General features: G+C 37.5%; 1 protein-coding gene across 2 annotated transcripts in view; it reads right to left on the bottom strand.

Moving 5' to 3' along the window:
• The window catches only part of sncaip (synuclein, alpha interacting protein), a 250,325-nt gene extending 224,080 nt beyond the window's left edge, over positions 1-26,245 (bottom strand). Inside the window, exon 1 of one of the 2 annotated variants that reach the window (XM_028805251.2) lies at positions 26,066-26,245. The gene's annotated coding sequence lies outside the window, so the exon portion shown is untranslated. The remainder of the gene's footprint in view (positions 1-26,065) is intronic. The other variant, XM_028805252.2, reaches the window with a different exon arrangement.
• Positions 26,246-26,919: the final 674 nt, after the last annotated feature.

The raw sequence follows: 26,919 nt of genomic DNA on the forward strand, positions 1-26,919 counted from the left end.
CCCCTAGTAGCCTGCCAAATTTACAAGTTGATGCAGAACAACAGCCCCCATAAAAAACAAACAGTGCTGAGATGGTAGCAAAATAATAAAATAAATAACAAGTCCAAAAACAAAATTCAATTGAAACTGAAAATCCCTTGATTCACAAACTTACAAAAGCTCAGAGGAAAACGTATTCTTTACTCTAAAATTAGCACGACAAAACAGAATCATCTGCTTTACTTTATGGAAATCTTCTTCCGATAATTTACTCTTTCTCGATCTCTCCGCAACATGGATAACATGGATCAAAGGGTCATTTGTCCCCTCTATTGAAAGGTTGAAGTCTGAGAGGAAAGCTGGGATAAGATCAAATGGAGGGCACCCAGTTACATTTAATATCTCATTTTTTCATTTTCAATTGATTCCTTCTTTTTCTTCCCTGTGGAGACTTATTTGTGTGTGTTGTCCCTCTTTCTGAGTAACTCAGGCAATGTCAATCTACCTGATTTCTTTACAGGGCTGGGTTTGGTTATAGGGTGGGCACCGATTGGAGTGGTTACATTTTTGTTTGTTTTAATTTTTTTCTCAAATATGGTGTTGTTTGATGCATTTCTCTATTTAATATTTAAATGTTGTTAAAAATTTCTTCACAAAAAACAAAACAGAATCATGATAGTAACTATATTAGATTCTCAGCAGATTTTAGGCTTTCAGCTGTTTTAAAAAGTGAACAAACTCAGTAAGTCAGTGAGATTCTTTAAAGCACAAAACATCATTGTCATCCACAGGGTGGAAAACATTTCAAGCTCGTCTAAAACAGGTTTTTCACAGTGTGTTTGTAATTGTTTTGTTCAGATCCGATTCTCCATCATAGTGAAGACCCGAGGTGTGAAGGAGAAGCATCTATCAGTTATTTCCTAGAGAGCCAATTGTCTGTCTGTTGTACCTAACCAAACTCATATGTAACAATCTCAGCCATGCCTACTTTTCAAACCCAACCTTCATATCTGATGAGTCCATTTTTGGCCGTTTAAAAATATGGTTGACCTATAGCATTCTAATACAGTATTACCTTCAGCCACATACTTAATTTTGCCTGTAAAGACGGGCATTTTCCATTATGAAAATGCTGTTAAAAATCTGTAGAAATCTACTGACTGTAGAGGTGAACAATTCTACATGAAAAAATGTTGTTACTCCAGTATTGTATGTTCACTTCCAGCAAAGGCTATGCCCTTAATACTATGAGTTGCCTCTCTGTGAGACACTGAAAACTACCAAATCTGTTAATACTTAAATGGCTCTGAGATCCTCTGTAAAATTGATGTAGTGCAGAGTTCAGCAAACTTTTTCAGTCAACAACAAAAAGCAACATTGCATGTGATGTCTGAGGTTGGGAAACACAAGCATGGACTGGACTTTTACACTTTTATACTTTAAGAGTCTGTGGGATTGTATGGAATCAATTTGGGCGCAATCTTTTATAAAGCATTCACAGGCTGCATTGAAATGTTGAAGCTGCCAAGTACGATTCCAAAACTGTAAACAGAAACATAATGAAAAATAACAAAACACATACTTTACATTCATATATGTCAAACCAGGTTTGGTGGGGTTAACTTATAATTGCTGGCTAGCCTTTTAATGTCAGTGTACCCCAGCTACTTTTACCATCACACAGTGATTTTTTTTAAATAACTTTAAAGGCCCCTCAATAAAGTAACACACTTTCTGGGAATAAAGCACATGTTGTTGAAGGCTTTGTTATAATTGGCTAGTTTTTTCTTCTCTATGTGTACTCTAAAAAGTGAAGTAACTATTTATAATACTCATTAAGCCTCACCACCCACAATATGATGGAAATCAGATCCAATAACATTCAGATAATAGGCAACAGTGAAACAGGTCTAGACATACTAGTTGTTGTGAGATGTTGAAGGTAACCCCCCTTGAAGAGAAGGTGCTTGTGCAGGAGGTTGAAAAAATTCATCAAAATATACTCAGTCTCACCTCTGTACAAAGCATCTGCTCTGGAACCAGAGGTCTTGATCAAGGGCAGGGGGGTTCTCTTTGGGAGAGAAGTTGAACCACAGCAGAGGCCTTGGAAAGTTGTGGAGATGTTCAAAAGCCCCAGCTGGGTGCAGTTTAGTTTGTTTATATGGATTGCCTCCAAGTGATTTCAGGTTGCAAAAATGAAAACAATGTTATTTGCATGCTGCATCCAAACAAATATTTAGAACACTGGAGATTTTGGGAGACATTGTCTTAGTACTCAAAAGGGTACCATCATAGTATTACTACAATACTTCAGTGCTCACTTAAAGAATGATAGAAATACCTGAAGGGATGTAATTGGTAAGAATGGCTTTCCTGATTTAAGCCCAACTGGTACTGTCATTTGATTTCCGTGCTAGTCATGGATTGTCAATAACTCTGTTCTAACAAATGTATACTCATAAGTGTAAATGGCAGCAGTATACCTTAGGTCAAAGGTCAATGACTGGTCTAATAGTGACATCATCTGAGAGACATACTAAGTGGAGAACTGATCACTACTTGGCAATAAGCTGGACAGACCTGAAAAATCAAAATGGATAGGAGGGCTTGTTGGGAACTACTAGCAAATTCTGCTCTTCAGACTTAGTTCAACTTGTGCTTCAACTGCAACTCAGGTGATGTCAGGAAAGTTATGTCTAATTGAACCATGTTCAAAACCGCAGTAAGGGAGGTATGCAGCTTCAATGTGGTTGGTGCCTGTCATGGTGGAAATTTTCGGAGCCTTTGGCAGACACCAGCTGTAACTGAAACTGTCAGGTAGATGCCTTCCATTCAGTGTTAGAAGCTGGATCTTCAGATTTGACTGACACATACAACAATGGCCAAAGCAAAAGCCTGTGTATGAGTGGAATTTAGTAAGGCCATAAAGAATCACTTTCTAATGGAGTTACAGTATGTGAAACCATTTGATGATGCAGGAAATGTACATGGAATGTTCGCCAATCTGTTCTCAGCAAATGAAGATATTGTCAAGGGGTTGAATGAACAGTGTAAGGAACTCCTAAACCTGGTGGACACACCCTTACAGAAGGCATTGCCAGAAGCATTGGTTGAGGATCACCAGTCCCTAAAGTTTCAGAGTTCATCTTAAAGCTCTATAGTGAAAAAGCAGTAGGAATGGATGATATCGGCTACAAACACTGGATATTGTGAGGATGTTTTAGATAAAACACATTTTCAGGGTTGTGTGGACAGTGGTGATCCCCATTTTTAATAAGGGTAACAAGAGGGTATTTCCAGTTATAGAGATATTGATGAAACTTGCCAGTGTTCCTGTTTAAACATATACTGTGGTACTACAACAAAGACTCCATCAGATAATTAGACCTCAGTTCCTGGAGGAACAATGAATCAACACTTTATTCTTACATTGTAATTTAAGGTGTCATGTTTAGATGTGGGGTGGCGCAGTGGGTAGCGCTGCTGCCTCGCAGTTGGGACACCTGGGGACCTGGGTTCGATTCCCGGGTCCTCCCTGCGTGGAGTTTGCATGTTCTCCCCTTGTCTGCGTGGGTTTCCTCCGGGCGCTCCGGTTTCCTCCCACAGTCCAAAAACATGCTGGTTAGGTGGATTGGCGATTCTAAATTGGCCCTAGTGTGTGTCCTGCGGTGGGTTGGCACCCTGCCCAGGATTGTTTCCTGCCTTGTGCCCTGTGTTAGCTGGGATTGGCTCCAGCAGACCCCCGTGACCCTGTGTTCGGATTCAGCGGGTTGGAAAATGGATGGATGTTTAGATGTGCAATACAGACTTGCAAAAATCTTTTACCATATACCCTGTAGAATCTTGTGGAAGTTGCTCCAGAATTATGGTATTTTGGGGCCACTGCTGTGTGACGTTTATTTCCAGGTATTTGCAGAGCAAGAGTTGTTTCCTCATACTTCCTGTTGAGTCAATTCGATAATGTAGGTGTGTCTCGTCTCCAGTCCTCTTTATGATATTAATGGACAGAGTATCAAGGCACAGCCTAAAATTGGAAAGTATACAGGCTAGAAGTCCATGGATTGCATCCCTGCTGTCTGCAAATGATTTTGACCTCTTAGCATTATCAGACAGTGATCAATGGCAAAAACTGAAAAAAGTCACAACCAAGAGTAATTCATTTGGGATGGGAATTAGCACCTCCAAATCTGAGGTCATAGGCCTCTCCTGGATAGGAGTGTTATGTTCTTCAGGTAAGGAGCAAGAAGCTGCCCCAACTATCTTATGCACGAAAAGGTGATCATGAGATTGACCACCAACGCATCAATTTTTTAGACCTTGTACAGGACTGTGGTGCTGAAGCAGGGGAAAGGTCCTTGTCAAAAAGAATGACAATATCAGGACAAGCAGCTTTAATTAAGATGTCATTTCTAAACAGCTCATACGATATTTTTGGTAAATCCCTTAAATTAAAGCTAAAAGTCCACACTTCAATTACATAATGATTGCTTTATTTCAAATCCATTGTGGTGGTGTACAGAGCCAAAATTATGAAAATTGTATCACTGTGCAAATATTTATGGACCTGACTGTGCCTGCTCATACACACACACACATCCACCCCTAATGCAGGCTAGTTTTTTCTATAAATTGTGCTCTAAACTTGCAAAGCCAAACATTTCTGAAATTTTGGTTGCAGCTCTATACTCGGCCTGATCAACTGAGTCAATGTGGCCTGTTCAGATTTCAGTTCTGCTTAATGTTGCCTTCTACCATTTGAGCCTTTACTAGAATGGATCCCTGAGTAGAAATAGTGATGGCAGCTAAAAAGTTGTGTTTCTGTATGTGGTCATGTAGTGATTTGTAGTAGTGGCCCATAGAGGGGTTTCTGTTATGTATGTTTTGTTTATCAAGTAGCACTTGTAGACAATGTCTATGCAATTTTTTTTATCTTATGCAAAATAGGAGTCTGCCCTTAAAAACAGACTTTGCCTATGTTTTTAAGTTTGAGGTCCTTCCAAGGGAGCTCTTTTGTTTGAACCAGATGACAATTACTGTTTATTTATTCAGAAGTAGGAGGGTGTCAGGAAAACTTTAATTCAGGCACAATTTATAACACTTCTGGGAGGGAAATGGGTCTGGAGAATGTTATTTCAGTGCGCCAAAGAATTATACAGCTTGTGGTGAAGAATGAGTTGAGCAGGATAATCTTCTTGAGGCACTGGAGGTTTGAAGCAAAGGAGACAAAGTTTGGAATATCCAAATTCTCCAGGGCTGTGATGTCATGATTAATTCATATATCTGATATATCTTATATTTTTGGGGGGATTGTTCACCAGTGCTCAGCAATCCAGATGATTCTTCTGAACAGAACATCTCTTTTTTCTGGTCATTTTCCATTGTGAGACAATAATGTTATCTGAACTAATGACTGTTTCAACTGTAACACAAACTTGGTGGTGATTGGCTATCCTTCAATGGCCACATTGTAAATGTCCCCTAATCATGCAGATTCACTCTGTGTAACATTTGCAAGATCAGGCCATACCTGACGGAGTAGGCGCACAACTTCTGGTCCAAGCATTGATCTTGGTATGTGTGGTCTACTGCAACCCTTTACTGGCTGTGGTTCCTACATATACCATCAAGCCACTGCAAATGATTCAAAATACAGCAGCACCTATTATGTTCAAGCAGCCAAAATAGGGACTTGTCACTTGTCTTTGTAGGTCAATCCAATGGCTTCCTGGTGCACCATGGTGTCATGCATACACGCTTGCAGACATCCAGAGAACTCAAGTAAACTGAATAATCCCACTGCCGAACAGAGCAGTGTGCTGCTATTAACTGTATTTTTGGTTTCATCCACAGTATCAGCCCATTTCCAGGAAACTATGCCTAGCTCCCATGGGTGTCACAAGCCCCTTCCCATCTGGGGCCAGAGGAATATAAGTGAAGTGCCTGATTATGGAGGTCATCTTTTGACCTGTCAAGAATTACAGAGACGGAGAACTTGTATCCAAAGCCCAAACAAAGATCTAAAAAGCAAATTAAGTGAGGTAATAGCTTTTGAGTCCTGAGGGATGACTTTTGTTTGGAGTTTTAATTTTCTGTGTTGTTATTAAAAAAAAACCCATTGAGTTCAAATTATTGATGCTTGCCTACAGAGTAGTTAACTGATCAACACTTATGGGGGCAGTCATGTGGTCCTATGCCCTGTTCTCCTACTCTCAGGCTTGGCATGGCATCAGATCTCACAAGTAGCTCCCAGATGGTGGAATGAGGTTCCCGACTTCATCAAAACTGCTGATCCTCTCAATGTATTTAACAAGCATTTGAAGACTCTCTTCTGGGGGTATCTTTCTAATAGATAATGGTTTTGATACTAGGTTCTTAGTAGTTAAGAAAAGATTAACTAACTCAGTGATGGTGAATTCTGATATCTTTTTCTGTAGTACTTGTTACAAAAAACTTGTGTGATTGATGTTTACTTGATTATGTTGTCCTCCATTGTAGGTCACTTTGGATAGAAGCATCTACTAAGTGAATAAAAGCAAATGTAGTGTGGCTTGTTGTTGTCATTAGTGGTCATAACATACATATGCATTGGTGTTTTATGTGCTTTAATGTAATGTACTTCATTTGCCCTTATAAAATTGTTGTTGGAGTTGTTTTGTGTTTTAGGGTCTAATGTTGGCTTATTGCCCAAACCTCATGATTAGCATAATCACTGTCAAGAAGACTAGATAAATGTAGTGGTGAATCCTGAGACCCTAACCATTCAGGGTTGGCTACAGATTAACAGAAGAGAAATCCAAAGGCCACTCTCACTTTTAGTATTAAACTGTATAAATGTGTAACTTTCAACAGCAGCAATAACTATTACAATACTATTTTACTGCATGTAATGGTAAACATGCTGCAATATTCCAACCATTTGCGATTTTCTAATTCTCTTATCCTGTTTATCCTGGCGCAGTTCATTCCAGTACTAACCCTTGACAAGGTGCAGTCCGTGTACAAAATGACACGTCATACCAGACCAGTTTAAAGTCACCAATTAACCCTAAGCTGCATCTTTGGGATGTGGGAAGACAACTAGAGTACTATTAGGTATAACACTTTGGCTTTTAAATGAAGAAAGTGCAGGTTCGCTTTCTGTTGAAATTATTACAATGACAAAACACAAATACTTTGATTAGAACAGCCAAGATTAAGGTATTTTCGAAATAACAAGCAAGAAATAAACCTAGAAATTAATTTGCATGAATTAAACAAGCTATTTTGTTGACTATTTTACCCGATACAGTAATCTCAACTAATTCAACTCACAGATTCTTCATTAGTACTAAGAATGTTCAGATTGTTTTTAATCATGAAGCTAAATTGTTCTAAATATGACAGCATGATGGTTAAAATAAATTGGTAACTACTGCACTATAGGATGTAAAGGCACTGGCAGTTAAACTTCAATCAATAGACTGCAAAAAGGCTTAAATTTAGAACCTGGACATCAAAGCCATAGAAATGTAAGCCTTCGACTTCAAAAGCTTTGCGTACTTAATGATAATGAAAGAAAAGTCTTGAAGGCCACAAGCTATTCCCTAGAGGCCACATTAATGTTAACTCACAGACATATTAATGCATAAGGCGGGCTGTTTTTTTATTATTATTATTTATAGAAGAAAATTATATATTTAAAGATATATACACTTTACTAAACAGCAAAACATATGTGGAGGATCAGTGTATTTACTCCATATTAGACATGGGAATAACAAATAACTGCTCGCAAGAGTCATTACTCTGTAGGACAATAATTACCATTTTGGTTTAATTTACCATACTATTCCTCAGCCTTTACTAGTTACAATTAGTGATGTGACGGGTGCACTTTGGGTCATCACCTTCGCCATGACTTATTTAAGGCTATTATTATAGATATCTGTTCTATTGCAATGCTATAAGGTTCTCAGCATTTATGCTGCATTGGACTCACAAAACCCCTAGAAGTATAAGGGCTCAGTCTTCTTCTCCTGACAGCTTTGCAAAAGATTATAGTTTTAGGAAGCACTGATTCAGCTGGTAACAGTAGTCTGGAAGATGAGACAAATAACTTTCCAGGTAGATAGATAGATAGGTATAACTGATTTTCCCACAAGGCAGTGTACTTCCCTGAGTTGTTAAAAGTAATGTCCTCTTTGTAAACTAAAATGGCAGGAAACTGTATTTTTAATTAACTATTGTCTCTTTAAAAAGCCTGGTTGATAAATAACACAATTTATATTTATCAATTTATAACTTTGTCTGAAATAGAAATTTAACAAAGGCATGTTTCAGGCTTAAAATGTATAGATGTAAATTGCATGTGGTACAGAGAGAAAGGGTCTGAATTGAAGAAGAAAAATACAGACCCTTAAATAACTGAACGAGGATATAGGCAGGGTCGTCGTACATCACTATGAATATGCAATGTTTATACAGAAGCAATTGAGAGAGAAGCACTAGAGAATACAGTATAAGCCTAAAGGCTGTTGGACTAATGTTAAAAACTATCAGATTCGTAAACAATCAAGTGACAATAGCAAGCACAAGAAGTGGGTTACAAAATTACAAAGTATGTTGGACTCCCTCAATAATATGATTTGATTTCAAAGTGAAAAATAGTATAAAGGAGATTAAATTTATGATGATTAGAAAAAATAGATGCGCTGGACTGCAAGTAAGAGTAAAAGTAAAGTATTGGGACAAGTGTACCAGTATAATCACAGAAAATGGTAATTGTTAAAAAGAAGTGAAATCAAAGAGTGGCAATGGTCAAAGGTGCATTTAGCAATAGAAAAGTCCTCCTCAGTTGTGTATTGATTCAGAAGTTGAATCGTCAAAGCACTAGTGTGGAGTGTGTTAGTTTATGGAGCAAGGACTTGACAACCAAGGAAAACAAATATTAAACGTTTAACATGTGGTTTTGAGGAGAATGGAAAGAATAGGCTGGACAGAAGGAGGGAGTAATTAGGAGGTACAGAAAAGAACAATCTGAATGAGACGGAGAAGATGTCTGGGATATGAGAAATAACAGACTGCTGAGAGATGTCATTAAAGGTAAATTATAGGGGAATAATAGATGTGGAACTCAAAGAATTATACTACTGGACAATATTGAAGAGAACAGATTGTACCGGAGTTGGAGCTGGCATTCCATGATGTTTCTGGTTAAACCAAATATTTGGACATTTTACCACGCCTGTGTGTATTTTTTTCTAGGCATTGCAGTTTCCTCCCACATCCCAAATACATGTGTAAATGTTAGAAAATCTAATTTGTCCCAATATGAATGAGCACAGGTATCTACAACAGGGTGTTAACATTTCATCTAAGGTTGCTTCCTGCCTTTTGGACAAAACTGCTATGGTAGGCTCAATTTGTATTAGGTCAAGCGGGTTCCATTTTCTGAAAGCATTCTTATAGTATATTTTCTGCCTTTTTTCTTTGTTTTAGTGCCCTGACTGATTTCTGTGCTTCAAACATAAACAGTTGGTGCTGTCTTGACATTTCTAGAAACAGCCCAGTCTATCAAACACCACAGCTATGCATATATCAGCATTCATTCATCCAGGGAATTCTAGAATTATCACTCAACCTACACTGATTTGAGACTTAAGAAGATGCTAAAAAAACCCCAGAAAAACATTGCAAAAACCTAAAGAGCATGACAATTACTAGTCTAGGATTCACATCCAGTTTCCTAGAATTGTAACACAGTAATGCGAACCACTATGCCACTATGCTGTCCTTTCATGCTTCAAAACAAGGAAACTTGTCAAGGCCCACTTTGTAATCCCATACTCAGCTTATCCCAGTGATATTGTACATTTATCCGATGAATATAGGAAAACCATATCTTCCTATTCCCCAGCAGAACATCTGTAGCAATTGTAGCTTTTCAATTCCCATCCCCTTTATCAAAAACAGGATAGAGAAGACCGCCTGTTATAGTAAACACCATCAACCTTGCCATCATCATGTAGTCATTCCGTTCAATAGGACCAACTATTCACTTGGGATGACGCCAAGCTCATTTTTATTGCACCTGCATCCTGAAACACCAATGCTTTCTTTCTGCTTTTCACAAAGTCTGACAGGTGTCATTTAATTCACAATGTCCAGTCATTCCTGCCTCAAGTTCATTATTTCCTGTCCAGTAAAGGACTAAGGAAGGCATGTTGTTTACAAGAAGCAAGAATCAAAAAACAAAAGAGCAGTGCGGGGCTTCCTGTTAAACTGAAATGAATCTGCTTAACATAAAAATACACCATAAGAATGAGAATCTGCAGCATGGAGAGCAAAAATAATATTTTTTAAAAGAGTAAATAAACAATTAAAGCTATTAGGGTCTTTTTTCATTCAGTTTAAGCACTTAGTCTAGGTGGCAAGGACCTCATTTAACTGCCATGGGGAAATGTTTTTTTAAAATGTTTTGCATTTTAAACCCAGAGTGAATGAATATTTTGCCATTGCCATTTTTATCCTGAAAGCAACCTAAAATCTTTGCAAAGCTTGGGCACTTGGCAGGTGCTCAGAGTCACTAACGCCAGCTGCTACTTTTTAGAACAACCTACACTGTGCCAGCTGCATTTCTTTTTTCCTTTTTCTTTTATTATTATTATCAAGAGGGGGTGAAATATTCAAACTTAACAGTGCGTGGAAATCCACAGGCCGCCACTCCATTAGTCTTCCACTTTAAAGCTCTCTTTTATTTGACAATTTTGGCATTTTTGCTTCCAGAGTGTATTCATTATTTGCTTTTGTCTGGCGACAGTGTAATATTTCTAAACAGTCTCCTTCTTTCTTCACAGCGTTAACTCCGAATAGTTTATTGAGAGGAAGCATTTTTTCAAGGCTGCCATTATATCAACACTGACAGCAGCTCAGTTTACTGCTGATAAAAATGCCCCATGGCAGCTTAAAAGAAGTGTAAGAAATGCACAAAGTAAAATGGGGTGCAAAGCCAGCCAGGGCTGGTGATAAATGTTACCACTCATCAAGTTTCTTTGCTCAGCATGGGTTCAATAAACAGCAAATCAACACACAAATGTACAAGGCATGTAGAAATTGGTGGAAATAATAAAAGCTGTGAAGGAGTAACATAAAATTACAATACAAGAAGTAAACATGGCTAAAGAAGAATTTTCAGTAGAGTTGAACAAGTCAGATTTTTTTGTGCACAGTAACATAAACAGAGCGTCTATTAAAGGACAGAACCTCTTGAAAATATTAAAGCATACTCATAGTAAATACTGAATTTTGTGTGAAAACAAAGGAAAATTGATTTTATAAATCTTAACACATAAAACTAAAACCTGTATTAGCTGAAGAGGGTATAGGGGTGGACAGGGTGCTACAGGTCCAACATAAGTGGAGCACCCCACACCTTTAGAGGGTCCTCAGCACTCTTTTTGGACCCCAGCTACATATTGGGGAAAACTGGCTTTCTGGATGTTGCTCATCTAACTAATTGATACCTAAAAGTCTGGTTTGCAGTAACACCTAGTGTAGGTCAGCTAAGGGGACCTCTAGAAGGATGATCACAAGACCTTCAAAGCACAATCCGAAACCTTGGAGAAATTACAAGGTTTGCCTTAGAATTGGCTTCAGGATGAGCTATAAGGACACTTCAGATTGAGCTTGGAGTTGGGAGTCTTGGCAAGAACTTAAAGTGGCAGAAATAACAGAGACAAGAATTTGTAGAAAAAGACAAAAACAATGTTGGGAGTGCCTGTTGTGGTATTATGTTGGGTAAATGGACAGCTAGCTGAATGGGTAGACAGGAGCTTACTTATTTAACTGAGCCTAGAAGGCAGCAAGTATTTACTGTGTACTTCACGTGTAACAAATCTAGGTTTTTAGTATTCTGTTTTAAGTCTGTTTCATATCGGAACTATTTTCACTTGTTTTTGTGGTTACTTAGATTTTCTGTTACTATACTGGTGATGTGGATGCTCATTGCCATTTTGTGGCAGTGTCTGTAAGGCCTCTGTCATATTTTTTTCTGTTGCTGTATCCATTGCCAATCACATGAAAAATAATCTGAAAGAAACATTTCAGCTCTAGCAAAAATCATCCTAGATATGATGATGGGAACAAACCACCTTTTCTTATTTTTAGAGTTATAAAAAAGACTTACAGAGACATATTTGGCTACGTACAAAAAAAATATTTTTCTCCTTTCTTATAAAAAGAGTTCAGCCCTGTATTACCCATTTTTGTTTGCACAACAAAATGATTTTTTAAATTATCCCACTTTTTTATGGAGACCCTCTCTAACTCAATCATTGTTTGTGGGGTCTATAATGGACTGGTGTTATGTTCAACTCTTATTACAGTTTCTGAGAACAAAGTGCAGAGCCCAGCCTTGTGTCACATGCTTGCACTTCGGATTCAGCATAAGGGCTCTGGTGATTGTAGTTACCCGACGAACCAGGGGTTGGTGCTGTGCTCTAATGCCTCCTCTCTTCCTCCCTCTGCAGAATTGAAGATTGACAGCCATTCCACCTATGATGTCACTTCTATTGTTTGCCCTCCTGGACCCACCCCTTCCTGCATGGAACTCATATGACCATCGGTTCAGCCATTTTTGAGTCAGTTCACTATTGGAATCCAATCTGAAAAGATGCCAACTATATCTTTGTAAAAAGATTATTTCTTTTTCGATTTATTTTCATTATATGAGGTCACGGACATGCCCCAAACCTTTTTCTGTGTCTGATTCTTGTTTTACTCTTGTTACTACCTTGTGTATAGTTTGTATATTATCGCCATATTTTAGAAATTCTGAATTTGATTAAAGGCATCATGAATGGTACGGTAACAAATGTAAGTTTATGTATCACGTGCTCACCCAGTACTGGTGCACCAGAAAATGATAAGTGCCAGATTCTGAGATCTTTATGATTAAGATATAAAGACCTGTGTTTCCACTCTGACATCAGTCATTAGTAGTAACATCTTTTGAGATATTTAAACAAAAAAATCTTGTACGTATCCATGAAAGGATTTTGGGGTTATGTGTTGGCAGAAAAAGAAATTACAACTCATTCAATTATTAATTAATTCATTTTCCAGTACCATGTTATGGAAAATGAAATTTATTTCAAGTTTAAACTATAACACTGAACCCACTTAATCGAATTCTGTGTTCACTTCTGACTGGCAGCTATGAACACAAGACAGGACCTGACCCCAGTCTGTTTTAGGTCACACTGTCAAAAACATTCATGTATACTGGGTCATTTTAGGACTACCAACTAAGTTAACATTCATGTGTTTAGGATGTAGGAGAAAAATCGATATGGTCACAGGAAGAACATAAAAACTCTAAAGAGACCATAATTGAACTGGAAATTGAACCAATACTGTAAGTCAGCAGTGTTTGTCACTATACTACCATACCACTCTTAAAGGTGAAGAAATTCAAAAGCCATAAATATTTTTCTCACCATTGCTAAAAGTGCATACAGTACATGTCTATTGCACCACCTTCAGCGCTGTGTCCAGGGAAAGACATGAGATAACCTAATAAAATCTGGAAACTTTATCATAGTAGAGGGTTAAGTCCTTAAGTAATTAATGGATTTCTTGAATGACCATAAACATCTAATTTCCTCAAACAAAAATACAAAAATAAATTCTTGGTACCTAATCTTATTGTATTTTATTTAATTGTACAATTTTTGGGGAGACATGATAGTGCAGTTGTGAGCACTGCTCCCTCAAAAATGATTTAATTCTCACCTCAGTGTGTACGTGTCTGAGTGGATTTTTCTGGGTACTCTAGTTTCTTCACCCATCCCAAACACAAAAATGTTGGGTAAACTGACTCAAAGTTGAGTGAATGTGCCCAGTGATGGACTGGCCTCCAGGCCAGAATTAATTTGTACCTTGAGTCTAGTACTGACAAAATATGCATAATCCTGTAACCCAGATAATGGGTTCAGAAAGCAAAATGATGGATGATATGGTATTGTGTGGCACAATGGCACAACAAGAAGCATTGTCACAATTTGATTCCTTTTGACCCTTAATTATACAAACCAAAAACATATTGACAGACACAAGGATGCAAGCAGGTTCAAGTTGCTGACATAATAGATTTAATTGACCAGTGAACCTGACTAAGGAAAACCTAGTGAAAAAATACTTGAATGGAGACAATATAACATGATATAAAATTCTCAAACCAACTAAATCTAATTCAGGGAAATGGTGGGGTAGAAGGGAGTTGGTAGTGGGTACAGTATTATCATTTTTTTAATTCCTCTATTGATTTCTTCCAGGAATAAATCATACATTAACAAAACACCTTCATCAGAGCCAACTTGAAGGATACTCTGGAGGATACTTGAAGACCACAAGGTCAATTAGTCTAGCTCACACTCACATTGTATTTTGCATGCTCAGACCTTTTCCCACACCACTGCTTTACTATATCAAACAGTTTTACAACCTTGGCAAAAAAGCACAGTCCTCTGTGTTGTCATCTGCTGTCTGAAACAAAATAAAGTTTGCCCCTGAGCGCTGTTTAAATCTGACATTTTTTTTTTTTGCCTTTACTCAACAGACAAAACAAAAAGCACTGACTGCATCAAATGCATATGAGACGGCCATATGTGGGCAGCTGACGATACCAGCAGATTGCGGGAGACCACAAACAGCTGAACACTTGAGTTCCTACATTGAATAATCTGTCAGGAAAGTCCAGATTGGTGTCCCCTAAAAGACAAATCACTTGCCCTGCTAGATTGAGGGACATAAGGCTGCTCATACTGACAGGTACAATAGGAATGCTAGACCTGGGAGGCAACAGCAGTAACCACTCTGCCACCATCTTGATCTGTTATAATAGGAATGCTAGACCTGGAAGGCAACAACACTAACCACTCTGAAATCATCTTGCTCTGTTACTATAATGCATTTTAATTATATAGTGCCTCTCCCATACTCAAGGCGCTTAAGTTGATTTTGTAAAACACCATTAGTCTGATGAAGAGATGGGTAGTATTTCTAGACCTTATCCAGAAGATCTCTGGGGATGATGGGGAAAGGAATTTCCTATTACAATTTCAGATATTTAAAAATTAAAATTTCAGCTATTCATATATTGTATTGCTCCTAAATGTGTACAAAATATTTGTCTAAACTATATCTGGGACAAGATATTAAAGTGTGAGCACTTTGTGGTTGCCCACATTCACTAGGTCATATTTTTTTGGAGAGCTTTATATTTAGATGAATTTTGCAAGTGTCTCAGATAGCCACTCATCTTAAATTATTTCCAATTTCTTTAACAGCAATATTTGGAGCCAAACTACCTGGAATAACATTACGTAAGGAAAAATCAGTTGTAATTACCTATACTGCATTGTTTGCAAAAAGACTTAATTTGCTTAATCTTAATCCACCCTTTAAAACTGAATGAGAAAGCAACGTCTTATATTATGTAAACTGGAAAAAAATGTAATTCCTCTCTGAGGAATGATTGAAAAATTCTCTAGAAATCAAAAAGAATCCATTAAATATTATGTTAAAACAGCTTTCCATGTTTTTTGCTTGCATGTTTCTGCTGTTATGAGGAACCATATTGGGCTTTTTGTTATATAATTCTTTAATGTGAGTTGGGAAAGGACATAATAAGACTGAAGTTTTTTAAGCTTGATGTTTTTTTTTAAAGTACAATGACTGTACTTTATGTGAGTATATATATGAACTGTGAGTTACTGTATGTGTTCTGTTCTCTTCTTGGAGAATTATTTTTCAAATATAAAATATCTCTAGCAGCATATGCTTTCACAAAGCCAACACAATTATAACACAGTAGGTAAATAATGGGTTTTGGGCTTAATGGAGTATGCCAGATGTAAAACTGTTTTATACCAGCATACTGTACCCATATTGTATAGCCACACCACACCATATCACCATTGAATTAACTTTTCTTTTTAACAGTTTACACAGAGGTACAGCCTACAGTAGTAATGGCAACTGCTGGTTCTAAGTCAAAAGACTGAACAAACTTCACTTGGAAAATTTATAAAGCAAGTAAAAAAGGTAGCTCACACTTAGAAGACAATGATTACATGTAAAATACACACAACAGCACATAAATCAATTAACTTCTTGGCCTACGCAGTGCAACATTCAGTGCTGTCACTAAAAAGTGAATAAGTTTTAACTGTCCAAGGCTGCTTGATGCCTTACATCCAGTGCTGCCTAGACGGCGCTGAACTGGATTAAGTGGATTTAAGATTATATGTGTGTACGAGTGACTTCCTCTTAGTCATTCTCCTGATGGAGATTATCTATTATGTAGGATATTCTCTTTAAAGACCGATAAAGTAACTGATGAAATATTCATACAAGGTAAAAGATATTTTAAAGGACACACAATTGATTTTAAAATGTTAAAGATGTGAAAAGTTTTTTAATGTCTAAGGCGGTCCTATACATCTGATTGTCACTGAAGCCTTCATACTGTATATAAAGGATGATAAGAAGGATCTGTTCTTGCAGATCTCCAGTATTCTTTTGAACACAGTTGCCATCTCAGGCACTTTTACAGGTTTCTAATGGAAATGACTTTAAATACAGCAATAAGGCAATGACCTGAACCTGTAGCTTCAAAATGTTGGCAAATGCCATAGCAAGTAAGTACTGTAGTTCATAGGCAATAATTCAATATGAGCTTGTGTTCTGGATAAGAGCAGCCATACATCACTGTAACAAACATGAAATAGCTTACTGCCGAATTCCAGATATGCACTTGGCGACTCAAACACAGGCTATAAAAATTAGAGCAGAAACATTTTGATTCTTAAGACCATTACAGAACTGTGGAAATGTAAATATGTAATATGAAATGAAAATATAATTGTTCTAGGAAAAAGATAGATAGATAGATAGATAGATAGATAGATAGATAGATAGATAGATAGATAGATAGATAGATAGATAGATAGATAGATAGATAGATAGATAGATAGATAGATAGATAGATAGATAGATAGATAGATAGATAGATACCCTACAGACATTGTTGCCCATCAAATTCAAGAATAAGGCAGGAATGTCTGGTGGGACACCTGTCCACCACAAATCATACGCACACTAAAGCATTCACTAAAAAGTGAATACGTTGTAACTGTCCAGGGCTGCTTGATGCTTTACATCCAGTGCTGCCTAGACAACGCCAAACTGGATTAAGTGGATTTAAGACTGTATGCTTACAGTCCTCTTCAATTCATTTTTTTCTTGTATAGTGCTCTTCATTAAGTCAAGACTAAAAGCAACTATACAAGAAGAACTCCACAGTCATTTCTCTTTAACGCTTTGCAAACAAAAGCAGAAATAATAGAGAGAAGCGTCCAAGCAGTGCTACCTTTAACGGCTGAATATATGACTCAAATTTAACAGTTCACTGATCACATAGAATAAACAATAAAAACACAAACATAGCCAAGCCATTCTGGAGTGTCAGAGATCTTCCATCTTTTTTATGATGATAGCACATTACAATCCAATAGTATTACAGAATTTCTAAAGGTCTCTGTCACTGGAAATGATCCTATTAGCCACACAAAGTTGCCATTATATGGGTCTAATCAAGTTTAGTGTGGGACATTACAAAGAAGAGGGCTGGATCTGGAGGGGATAGGAGAGGAGGTGAGTTGGGAGGCTAGATTGCAGCACTAGTTAAGAAAGAGTCAGGCTCAATAGGCTACTATTACCACCATCAATTTTATTTCATCCAATTACAATATTCTGGCATAGATTTTTCTCCCCTGCTATGAAAATAATAATAATATGGTACTCAATCTTTGATCTGAAAACTGGTACAATTCTGACAAGTGTCAGGATCTGATCTTGAAAGCCCAAAATGACTAGTTCCACAGCAGTCTTTGGGGTATTCTTTGGGGTATTGTAGATGAATATTGTCACTAACATGCACTTAACATTAGCAACAATGTACAAAACATAATTTATCACGTAAGGGAACACTTTTTCATCAGAGAAGAACTAATAAAAATTAGCGGCAACATAGGCAAAGTAAATGTTTCCTTAGCTAAATTGATGAAGCTACTTGATAGCTACTCACCGGAAATATAGCACAGCCCTGGCTCAAGACCCATGAGAGGACTTTATAATAAGTTACAGAAGTGAGAAGAAACAAAGTTTAACATCATGCTTGGTGACATTGAATGATGTGAAGTAATGTAAGGGTGTATTTTGTCCTTCCTGAAGAAGCCACAAGCAGCCTCTATGCCAAAAACAAATTTTCTTTTAATCCAACAAGTTAAGCAACTTGCATGGTTTCCTCCAGACACAGAACGACCCTGGTTCTACAGTATGTTCACCAGAGGACTTTATGGTTGGATACAGTCATAAAGGTCACTGAGCAATAGGAAGACAGTGCATTTAAAGCCACTTTGGAATGGATGAGGTAATTTTATGCCAGCAAAACTAAAATTATTATTTCGAAAATAAATCTGCATTAAAGGAAATATCCACTAGCAGTACCCAAAAGTATTATAGCTTAGTCTCCATCTTTGTTTACTGATGGTGGCCTCCATCTATTTATGTTTCCCTAGTCATGACGATTAAAGCTTGTTGCTTTGGTCTCATCTTTATCCAAGATTGCAGATAACTGTACTTTTTCTAGTGATTCTTTAATAGTTTTCTGGTCTTCTTGTTAATTGACTTTTTGGCACATCTTTACTTTTTGGTTCTTATTTATAAGATTAGACACACATATTTTTGACTTGCAATCCTTGCGTACCTCTTTGCTGCATCTTTTCTCCTGATCCATTTTGTTCATTGATATTTTTCCACTCAAAATTCACTCTACTCCTTACATGTGACCACACTGAGTCTATGAACATGTAAACCCTTGAATACAAAGGGCACCATATAAGGAAAAAGAAGTCACTCAACCAGCACAAGTGATAGACACCACTGTGTCACACCAGCCTTTTACATAAAGTTTATTTCTCCAGAATTACTCCATCACACAATATTGTAGAAATTCAAATAAAGGTGCAGAAAATCCATTTGGAGGAATGGTTTTGACCACTGTAGGGAACACTAATGCATTCTGCTGCCAGGCTTTTTTCATTCTGGCACAATTGTAGGTATTCAGTATTTTTAACACCTATTCATTAGATCACTGAGGTAACCCAGCCACAACGGATGCACAAACCAGTGTGTTTCTTTAGATCACTGAGGTCAATAAATGTGCCACATGCTCTTACTTTATACAGTGACATCTATAATCTCAAAAACTTTAAAAGGTGCTACTGCTACAGCAGCAAGTGGAGAGCTAGTGTACGTTAACTGATACTTTACCTCTGTGCTGCAACAGTAGCTAGATTTAGGACTTGAGATGGCAAATGCAATTTTCCATGGATAAAAAGACAACTGGTTCAAAAACTCCTTCATCCCGATTGTTGTTAATTTCATAAACAATATTTACTTTAAGAAACATTCATACTTAAATCTTGAGCTGAACAGTTATCATTCCTGTCAATCATTAGATAAATCTTAATGTTGGCTTAATTTTTATATGTAACTAGCTGTGTCGGGGTCCTAGAAACTATTGAAATCATCAGAAAAAAAATTGAAATGTAGAAATGTCAGGTAATTGAAAGGAACTACTCTGGGTATCTCACTCTTAGGAGGTTTCGTTTAGCCGATGTGCTCGCATTGCTTGTGCATTAGCAGCAGGAGGAAAAGTAAAAGGGATACCATTTTGCCGATGTTAGCCACTAAGTGACTTTGTCTTTCTTCGGAGGTTTCATTTTGCAGACGTGCTCACCTTTCTTTTGTATTTGCGGCAGGAGGAAAAGTAAAAGGGAGACCGTTTTGCCAATGTTAGTGGCTAAGCCACTTTGTTTTTCTTTTGATGTTTCGTTTTGCTGACGTGTTTGCCCCGCTTGTGTTATTAGTGGCAAAACTGGTTTTCTGTTTCCACTGAGGTGGAGCCCTAACCCCAACTCCACCTCTCACTTCCGGGCCAGATACACACACACACTTCCACGCGTAGACGTTTATATATAAGATAGTTACAGTCTGATGTTATACCATAAGTGTTATGTTTACTACTATATTTTATTTATTTGCTCAAAGTTTATGGTTGATGGCTGAGTTCTTGTGCACTGTTTGCAATGTGATGTCTCTGTAAAATCCTGCTAACAAACTAAATATCCCTCTTTTGAAAATAAACTTTCATTGAATTAAACTCAAACTGTATTGAATCCACAACAGCTACAGTGTACATACACAGTGCTGTGACCAGCTGGTCTTAACAAGTGACAGCGGAAAGTGTCTATGACCTGAAAACAATAATAATTATTAGAAAATAATTCACTTATCAAGTGCATGTGGCAGCTCCACCTATATGCAAACATCCTCACATGAAATTGACACTTAAAAACAAAGCTGCTCCTGTAGTAGCATTCATGCTCTTCAGAACATCAGAAGTGAACTAATCCAGATAAGTAAAGTTGTATAAACTTTTTGACAATTTGAATTACATTTTCATTTACAAACATTACAGTAAATTTTGAAACTGCAGCTTGTTTTATTTTGGCCCACACAGATCCATTTCAATTTCTGGCAACTCAGCACAAGACTGAAACCAAGGAAAATAAATAAATAAATAAATAAAACTGTACGACAGGGAATATGAGCCGCAATGCACTCAACTGCCATCAAACTAATATAATGACTGGCAAAAAAACGACAGTTATGCTGCAGTCGTCTGTCACATAAGGTTCTGCTTAAAGAGAAAGTCTAGGTAGAACATTTTTGGAATAAAATGCCTAAAGAAGACAATAAAGCAAAACATTTGGTTATGATGTCTTTAACTAAACTTGCATAAATATTGCCTGTTAAACCTGGGGAATGTAGAAAGGCTGTCATGTTCAAAAATATGTACAAATGGTGATATACAGAACAGTGGAAGGCCTTCATTCCATACCAATACCCAGTTAATTACACAACATAAATATGGTACTTCAAACATAACACATTAAAGATTTTCTACCACTAAAGAATAAAAAAAAATGCATTTTCAGAAAGTCCTTCAGCCACGGCTCTGAAAAGAATGCAAGCATTTCCTGTGGAAACTGTATGTTTGCCAGCTTTGTGTGCTTTGCAAAGCAACATGGCATTTTATAAATGGACAAAATTTCTCTTTCTTATTACTCACCACCTGCAGATGAGAACAATTAGGCAGACTAGAAAAATAGATTGGCTTTTTTAAAATGTTGCTCAGTTAAATCCATAACTGAAAGACAAGCAGCCTGTAGTCAGATCTATCACACTGATAACCTTTTTGCAACTCAGTGACTCCGAAGTATAAAGTTCCACATGTGCCAAAAAAAGTTTATTTAGACTGAGGCATGCTGATGTACAATGTGGCCATTTATTTTAAACAAAATCCTAAACAGTTTACACAAAGTACCATTTACCAAAGGTCCTGACCATTAAAAAAGATTGTCACTAAAGGTTTTTTACTACCCTCAATGTTACTTCACTTTAACTTAATGCATGTTAAACGATGAAAAATGGACAACACTGTATGCACTCTTCAGTTACTGGTAGTCAAATAAGTGATATTATAAATCCCTTTCCTCAGTTCAGGAAAGATAGATAGATAGATAGATAGATAGATAGATAGATAGATAGATAGATAGATAGATAGATAGATAGATAGATAGATAGATAGATAGATAGATAGATAGATAGATAGATAGATAGATAGACGTTCCAAGGAGATATTGTCGAATGAGATAACACAGGGTGAATTCTCCTTTTACCCATCAGTCTGAGCTCTTTTATCTTCTAAAATTCAAAGGTTCAGACTAATTTGCCCACCTTGCAAATACCATTAAACACTTACATCACCTACTCAGAACTTCACACCACTGGTTAATCAAACTTGTGTCACTCAGTCTTTGCTCCACCTCACCTAACTTCTCCAAATTCTGTAATTTACTTTATAACTTCACTTGCTCAAATTAAAGGTATTGGGAATTTGCAGGGGTCATTCAATCTGATCTGTGTCTGTTGCTATGCAACACTAATAACATAGCTGTCACATGACAAGACGGGAAATTCAAAAGCAAGTTTGGGTGATGGTATTGCCCTACCCTACCATTGTGTGTTTTGTGCGTTTGCAATGTCCCCATTTGTGTTATTCTTGCATATAAGCGTAACTCTTGAGCTATTTGACCTGTCCTTTGAATTCTTTGATTTTTTATTTTGTGATTCTAGTGTTGTTGTCCTTTTTTTAAACATAGTGCACAACGTTGAATTTATGATTTGTTTTGTACTATTTGTATACCTTAATCACGACTGATGATCTGATGTTGACAGGTTTTTGAAACTCCTTGGAACAATATCAGTGTTGTTGTTCCAACTTTCAACCAATCCACTTTGATTTGATGTGTTGTAATATACGTGTTAATCCCTGAGGGGAAATTCAACTCACTATCTGACCTCATACACAAGGAAGTGATTGAAAAAAATAAGGATTATCCCAAATTTGCATTTGAAATAATAAAACCTTCCTTTGCAATTCACAAAAACGTGTGCAACATTTGTTGTATGAAATTCTAAGAAATCCATATTTTTTTAGTATTATTATTATTAAACACTGTTAAATTGTGCACCTATGATCATAAATCCCCCCTTTATAATGTCAATGGCTTAGTTTTAAACTAATTGGTTAAAGTTGAATGACTGTCTTGAAACAACAACTCTAATGTTGTACAGATTCTTTCAAATTCTCTTTTGGGTTATGGGCGTTACACCTTTTTAAGGCATGTTTTGATCTGTATACCAACCATGGTTTGTGCTTACCAACCTACCTCTGAAACATTTTTTTTTTGGACAAAATCCAACACCAGGGTGCTCTGCTGAAGTGTCCACATCTGTGGGCATGACAGACTGGCACATACACTTAAGGGAATTTTGTAGCAATGCCACCATGCAAGCTCCCATTTTATTTCCCCTGCAACTGCCTATAATGCCACTGTTACATAATTAATGTTGCTTAGCAAAAGGCCAAGTTAAGAGGGGTAAGGGCAAAGACAGGCAAAAGGAAGGACTTGGTGCAGTACATGAGAGAGAAGATTTTAAACACTGATGTTGCCAAGGCTTCTTACCCACTGTGTTAATACTATTAAAGGCCCATGACCCATGAGACAAATAAACTCAATGCCTTTAAACATTCATCTAGAAAAGCTTTCAGCTTTGGACTATAACTGACATCTAGCCATCCCATGTCTGATCCTTTCTCTTCTCACAGCCATCAGCAAAGTCCATCTTTTATTGGTTTGTCTGACATCCAACTCTGCCCGTGTCTGACTCCTCCCCACCTCACATCCCTCAGCAAGGATATTGCCATATATGATAAAAGTCTAAACTCTGACTCCACCCACATCTTAATCAGTAAGGCCCCCTCTCTTATTTGGTGAGAGTCTGACATCTGACTCCACCCCGTCTCACATCCCTCAGCAAGGATATTCCCATATATGATAAAAGTCTGAAATCTGACTCCACCCACATTTTAGTCCTCCCAAATCTACATCCCTCAGTGAGGCCCCATTTCTTAATTGGTGAGAGTCTGACATCTGACTCCACCCCGTCTCACATCCCTCAGCAAGGGTCTTCTTTAATATGACTCTGCCCAATCCTGTATCCCTCAGCAAGGATCTTCCACCTTTCCAAGCCCTGTTCTGTGGTACTGCCCGGTTGCAGGCAGAGACACATTACTTGGACCCCATTTGGCTGCTAGATGTTTTACAGACTGGCCAGATTTCCAGTCACCTGCAGCACCCTTTCTGTTGTGGTGGGACAGACACACCTTTTCTTTTCTGGAAATGCACTTGCTGTCATAAGTTCCCAAAAGGGCCAAAAATGAACTCACGTACAAGCAAGGTGTTGGAACTCAGTGGACAAAGCATCTAGGTATTAAATTACTGCTATTAAAAATAAATCCACAAATATTTAATTTTTTTTTCTTTATAATAACTGCTACCTCTGAAAACTGTGTTCATCTAACATTTTACACCTTTAAATTAACGTGCACGGAAGCAGGTGGCACATTAAAAAATTAATAAAGTTAAATTATTTTTTGCAGCATACTACTTACCTCCAGGCATTACATTATATTACATTATGAAGAAGATTAAATATAAGAATAAGATGTTAGCAACTGTGTATTCATTTTCATGTATCTAATTAGTTTGTTCTGTGCACACTGGAGCAAATATGTAATTTAAACTCTCTGTCTTGTGACTCAGGAAACACACTTCCCTTAATACTTAATTGAACAATGGATAAAAAGGGCTTGAAAAAGCTACCACTCTATTACCAAAAGCAAAAAAAAATCTCTGTCATAAAAGAATATTACATTAAGACCAGCACATCAGCATAAAATATATACAACTGCAGAGCATTGTAGTTATTATTTAATTTAACATTTATTGATCGCTTAATTGTAATAGGTTTTCTTATTTGGCCATTGGGAAAGTATTTCACTGTAAGTGATCGCTGATGTAATAATATGTACAAAAGCAGCACGCTTGAACATTTTTATTCGGTTGTCAGTGAAAAATCAACTTCTATGCAAACTCGCATTGTGGAATTTATAGAAAAAAATAACAGAGCCACGTGATAGTTCCTCAACCAACTACAAGCCTTATTGTTTGCCATACATTTCATTATTAAGAAAAATGAATAACGCAAGTTTATGCATTCAGAAAACGAAGAGCAGCACTAAATAAAATTAAAAACATGCAACCGAGGATTGCAGAAGCACAAAACTGAATGATAATGAAATAGCATGACATGTTCACCAGGTACAATGCACGGTATTGAAAGCAGACCGACAAATCGACCGGCTTAATAGTGTGAAATGCCAACTCTTAAATGGTATCCAAAAATCATTCTGCAAGTACTAATTCTACATATCACAACAGCACTTTCCACCAGTAACTGTCCCGAGAAACAATGTATAAATGTTTCAGCCACCTGATCTGTCCGGAAACAGATTAACGAGTAAAAAGCTCAACACGGGGACCGTTATTTCAGAGACGGACTCTGATCCTCTAGTCAGCTTCAGTCAATCCCCCCATCTGTTCAACCTCATTGTGCTCAGAATCGATTGGTTTTCTTCACCTCCGTTTGAGACAGGCGATTGTTTATTAAATAAATAGACTTTATATTCAAACATAAATAGATGACATTTTTTTAATCTGCGAAATGAAAGAACGGAACGAAAGAAAGAGAATTTTCTGGCGAAACCTCAGAACAAGCTGACGGATTCAAGACGCACCCCTTTTCCATTAAACCCCCTTTCCCGAGCTAATTTCACACACTCACACACACACACACACAGACACAAAAATTGCACTTGTAATTATGAGAAACAAACAACAGCTCTTTGGAGTTTCCTTTACTGTTTGTGCGACGGCGTCCAGATTGGTCTTTGTCTTCAAAGACTTGTTATACAGTAGTACCATTATTGCATTATGGTGATAAAAAATACATTACATGCAACATTGATTACAAGCGTTAGCGTACCGGCAGAGGCTGCGTTCAAGTCCCCATTCGGCTTCACTAGCATCCCTATCCTACTAAAATTGCGCACGGAGTGTACGGAGCGGAGCGCTCGGGGGTCCACAACTGCAGTCAAGAAGATTCCCCTTATTCTTAAAGGGGACAGCATAGCAAGAGAAGGAGCGAGTAACGGACAAGCGCACTAGTCTATTGAGAACAGCCTTAAGTGACCCCTCATCAAAGAAAAGAAGAAAGAGAGGACATGCACACAAAGAACTGGCTTTTCTACAATCTATGTTATTTACAAGAACGCCTAATCAACGCAGCAGATCCCGCATCTTTTTATTTCTGCAGCTCCTCTTTAGCATAATATTGAACTGCAACACTGCATGCAATGTCAGGGCGAAAAGGGGGTGGGGAATGCATATATATGAAAATCACCCTAGCTGAAGTATCTAACGGTTTCCTCATATCTTAAGTCATAACTCACCGCGACTGCTCGTGCTTCCGATCTCGCCCCGTCGGCTCTGTGGATGAATCTGGCAGCTCGACTCGGGCTCCGCTCACTTTTCCTCTTTCTACCGGAAGCGGGGTACTTAGATTTTCAGGCAGCTCGAGGAAATGCGGTTTCCTAAAGCTCACACGCTCTCCTTTTCATTAGCACGCTTGCCAGCCAGGCGGTCTCCTTTATTTGTGCGCGACGGTAACGCACTAGCGCCTTGCTGCACGGCAATGCCCACCAAGGTAATTAATGAAAATGGCACGAGATCAGCCTTTAATCCACTCAGAAATTGAACCTACGGGATAACGGTTTTAAGCTGAACCTAGCGAACACCGGATTTAAGCCTTACCTTATTTTATTCAGCTGGTCCCGATGCACTTTTATTATTATTCTTTTTTTTCATTTTTTTAGGCTACAATGTCAGAATTCATTTTGATCCTTTTTTCTTAAATACGTTTATGCACATTTAACATGTACCACTGAAAAGGCGTGTTTTGTGTAACAAAGCCGGGAAATATAAGGTGTTATTTTTTATAAATACTGCATTCCCAAAACTAGCATCTACAACTAAACTAACTTCAGATAACACATTTTACCTCTACCCCGCCACACATCCTGTTCTTGCAACCCTAACCAAATGGCATTTTTTTTTACTGTCATTTGCTATTATAATAGTTAATTATAACCAAAATGTGCCCCGTTTTCCTTGAAATGGTAGACCACATTCTCTGAAAACACTAACTAACATAAACTAAATCTGAAGGAATAATGAATGAATCGCCTAATTATCTTAGACACGAATTTTGGAGTGTTTACTTTCACGTCTGTAAGGTTTTTTTGAA

The sequence above is a fragment of the Erpetoichthys calabaricus genome, chromosome 7, assembly GCF_900747795.2.
Source record: "Erpetoichthys calabaricus chromosome 7, fErpCal1.3, whole genome shotgun sequence".
In the NCBI taxonomy this organism is placed as follows: Eukaryota; Metazoa; Chordata; class Cladistia; order Polypteriformes; family Polypteridae; genus Erpetoichthys; species Erpetoichthys calabaricus.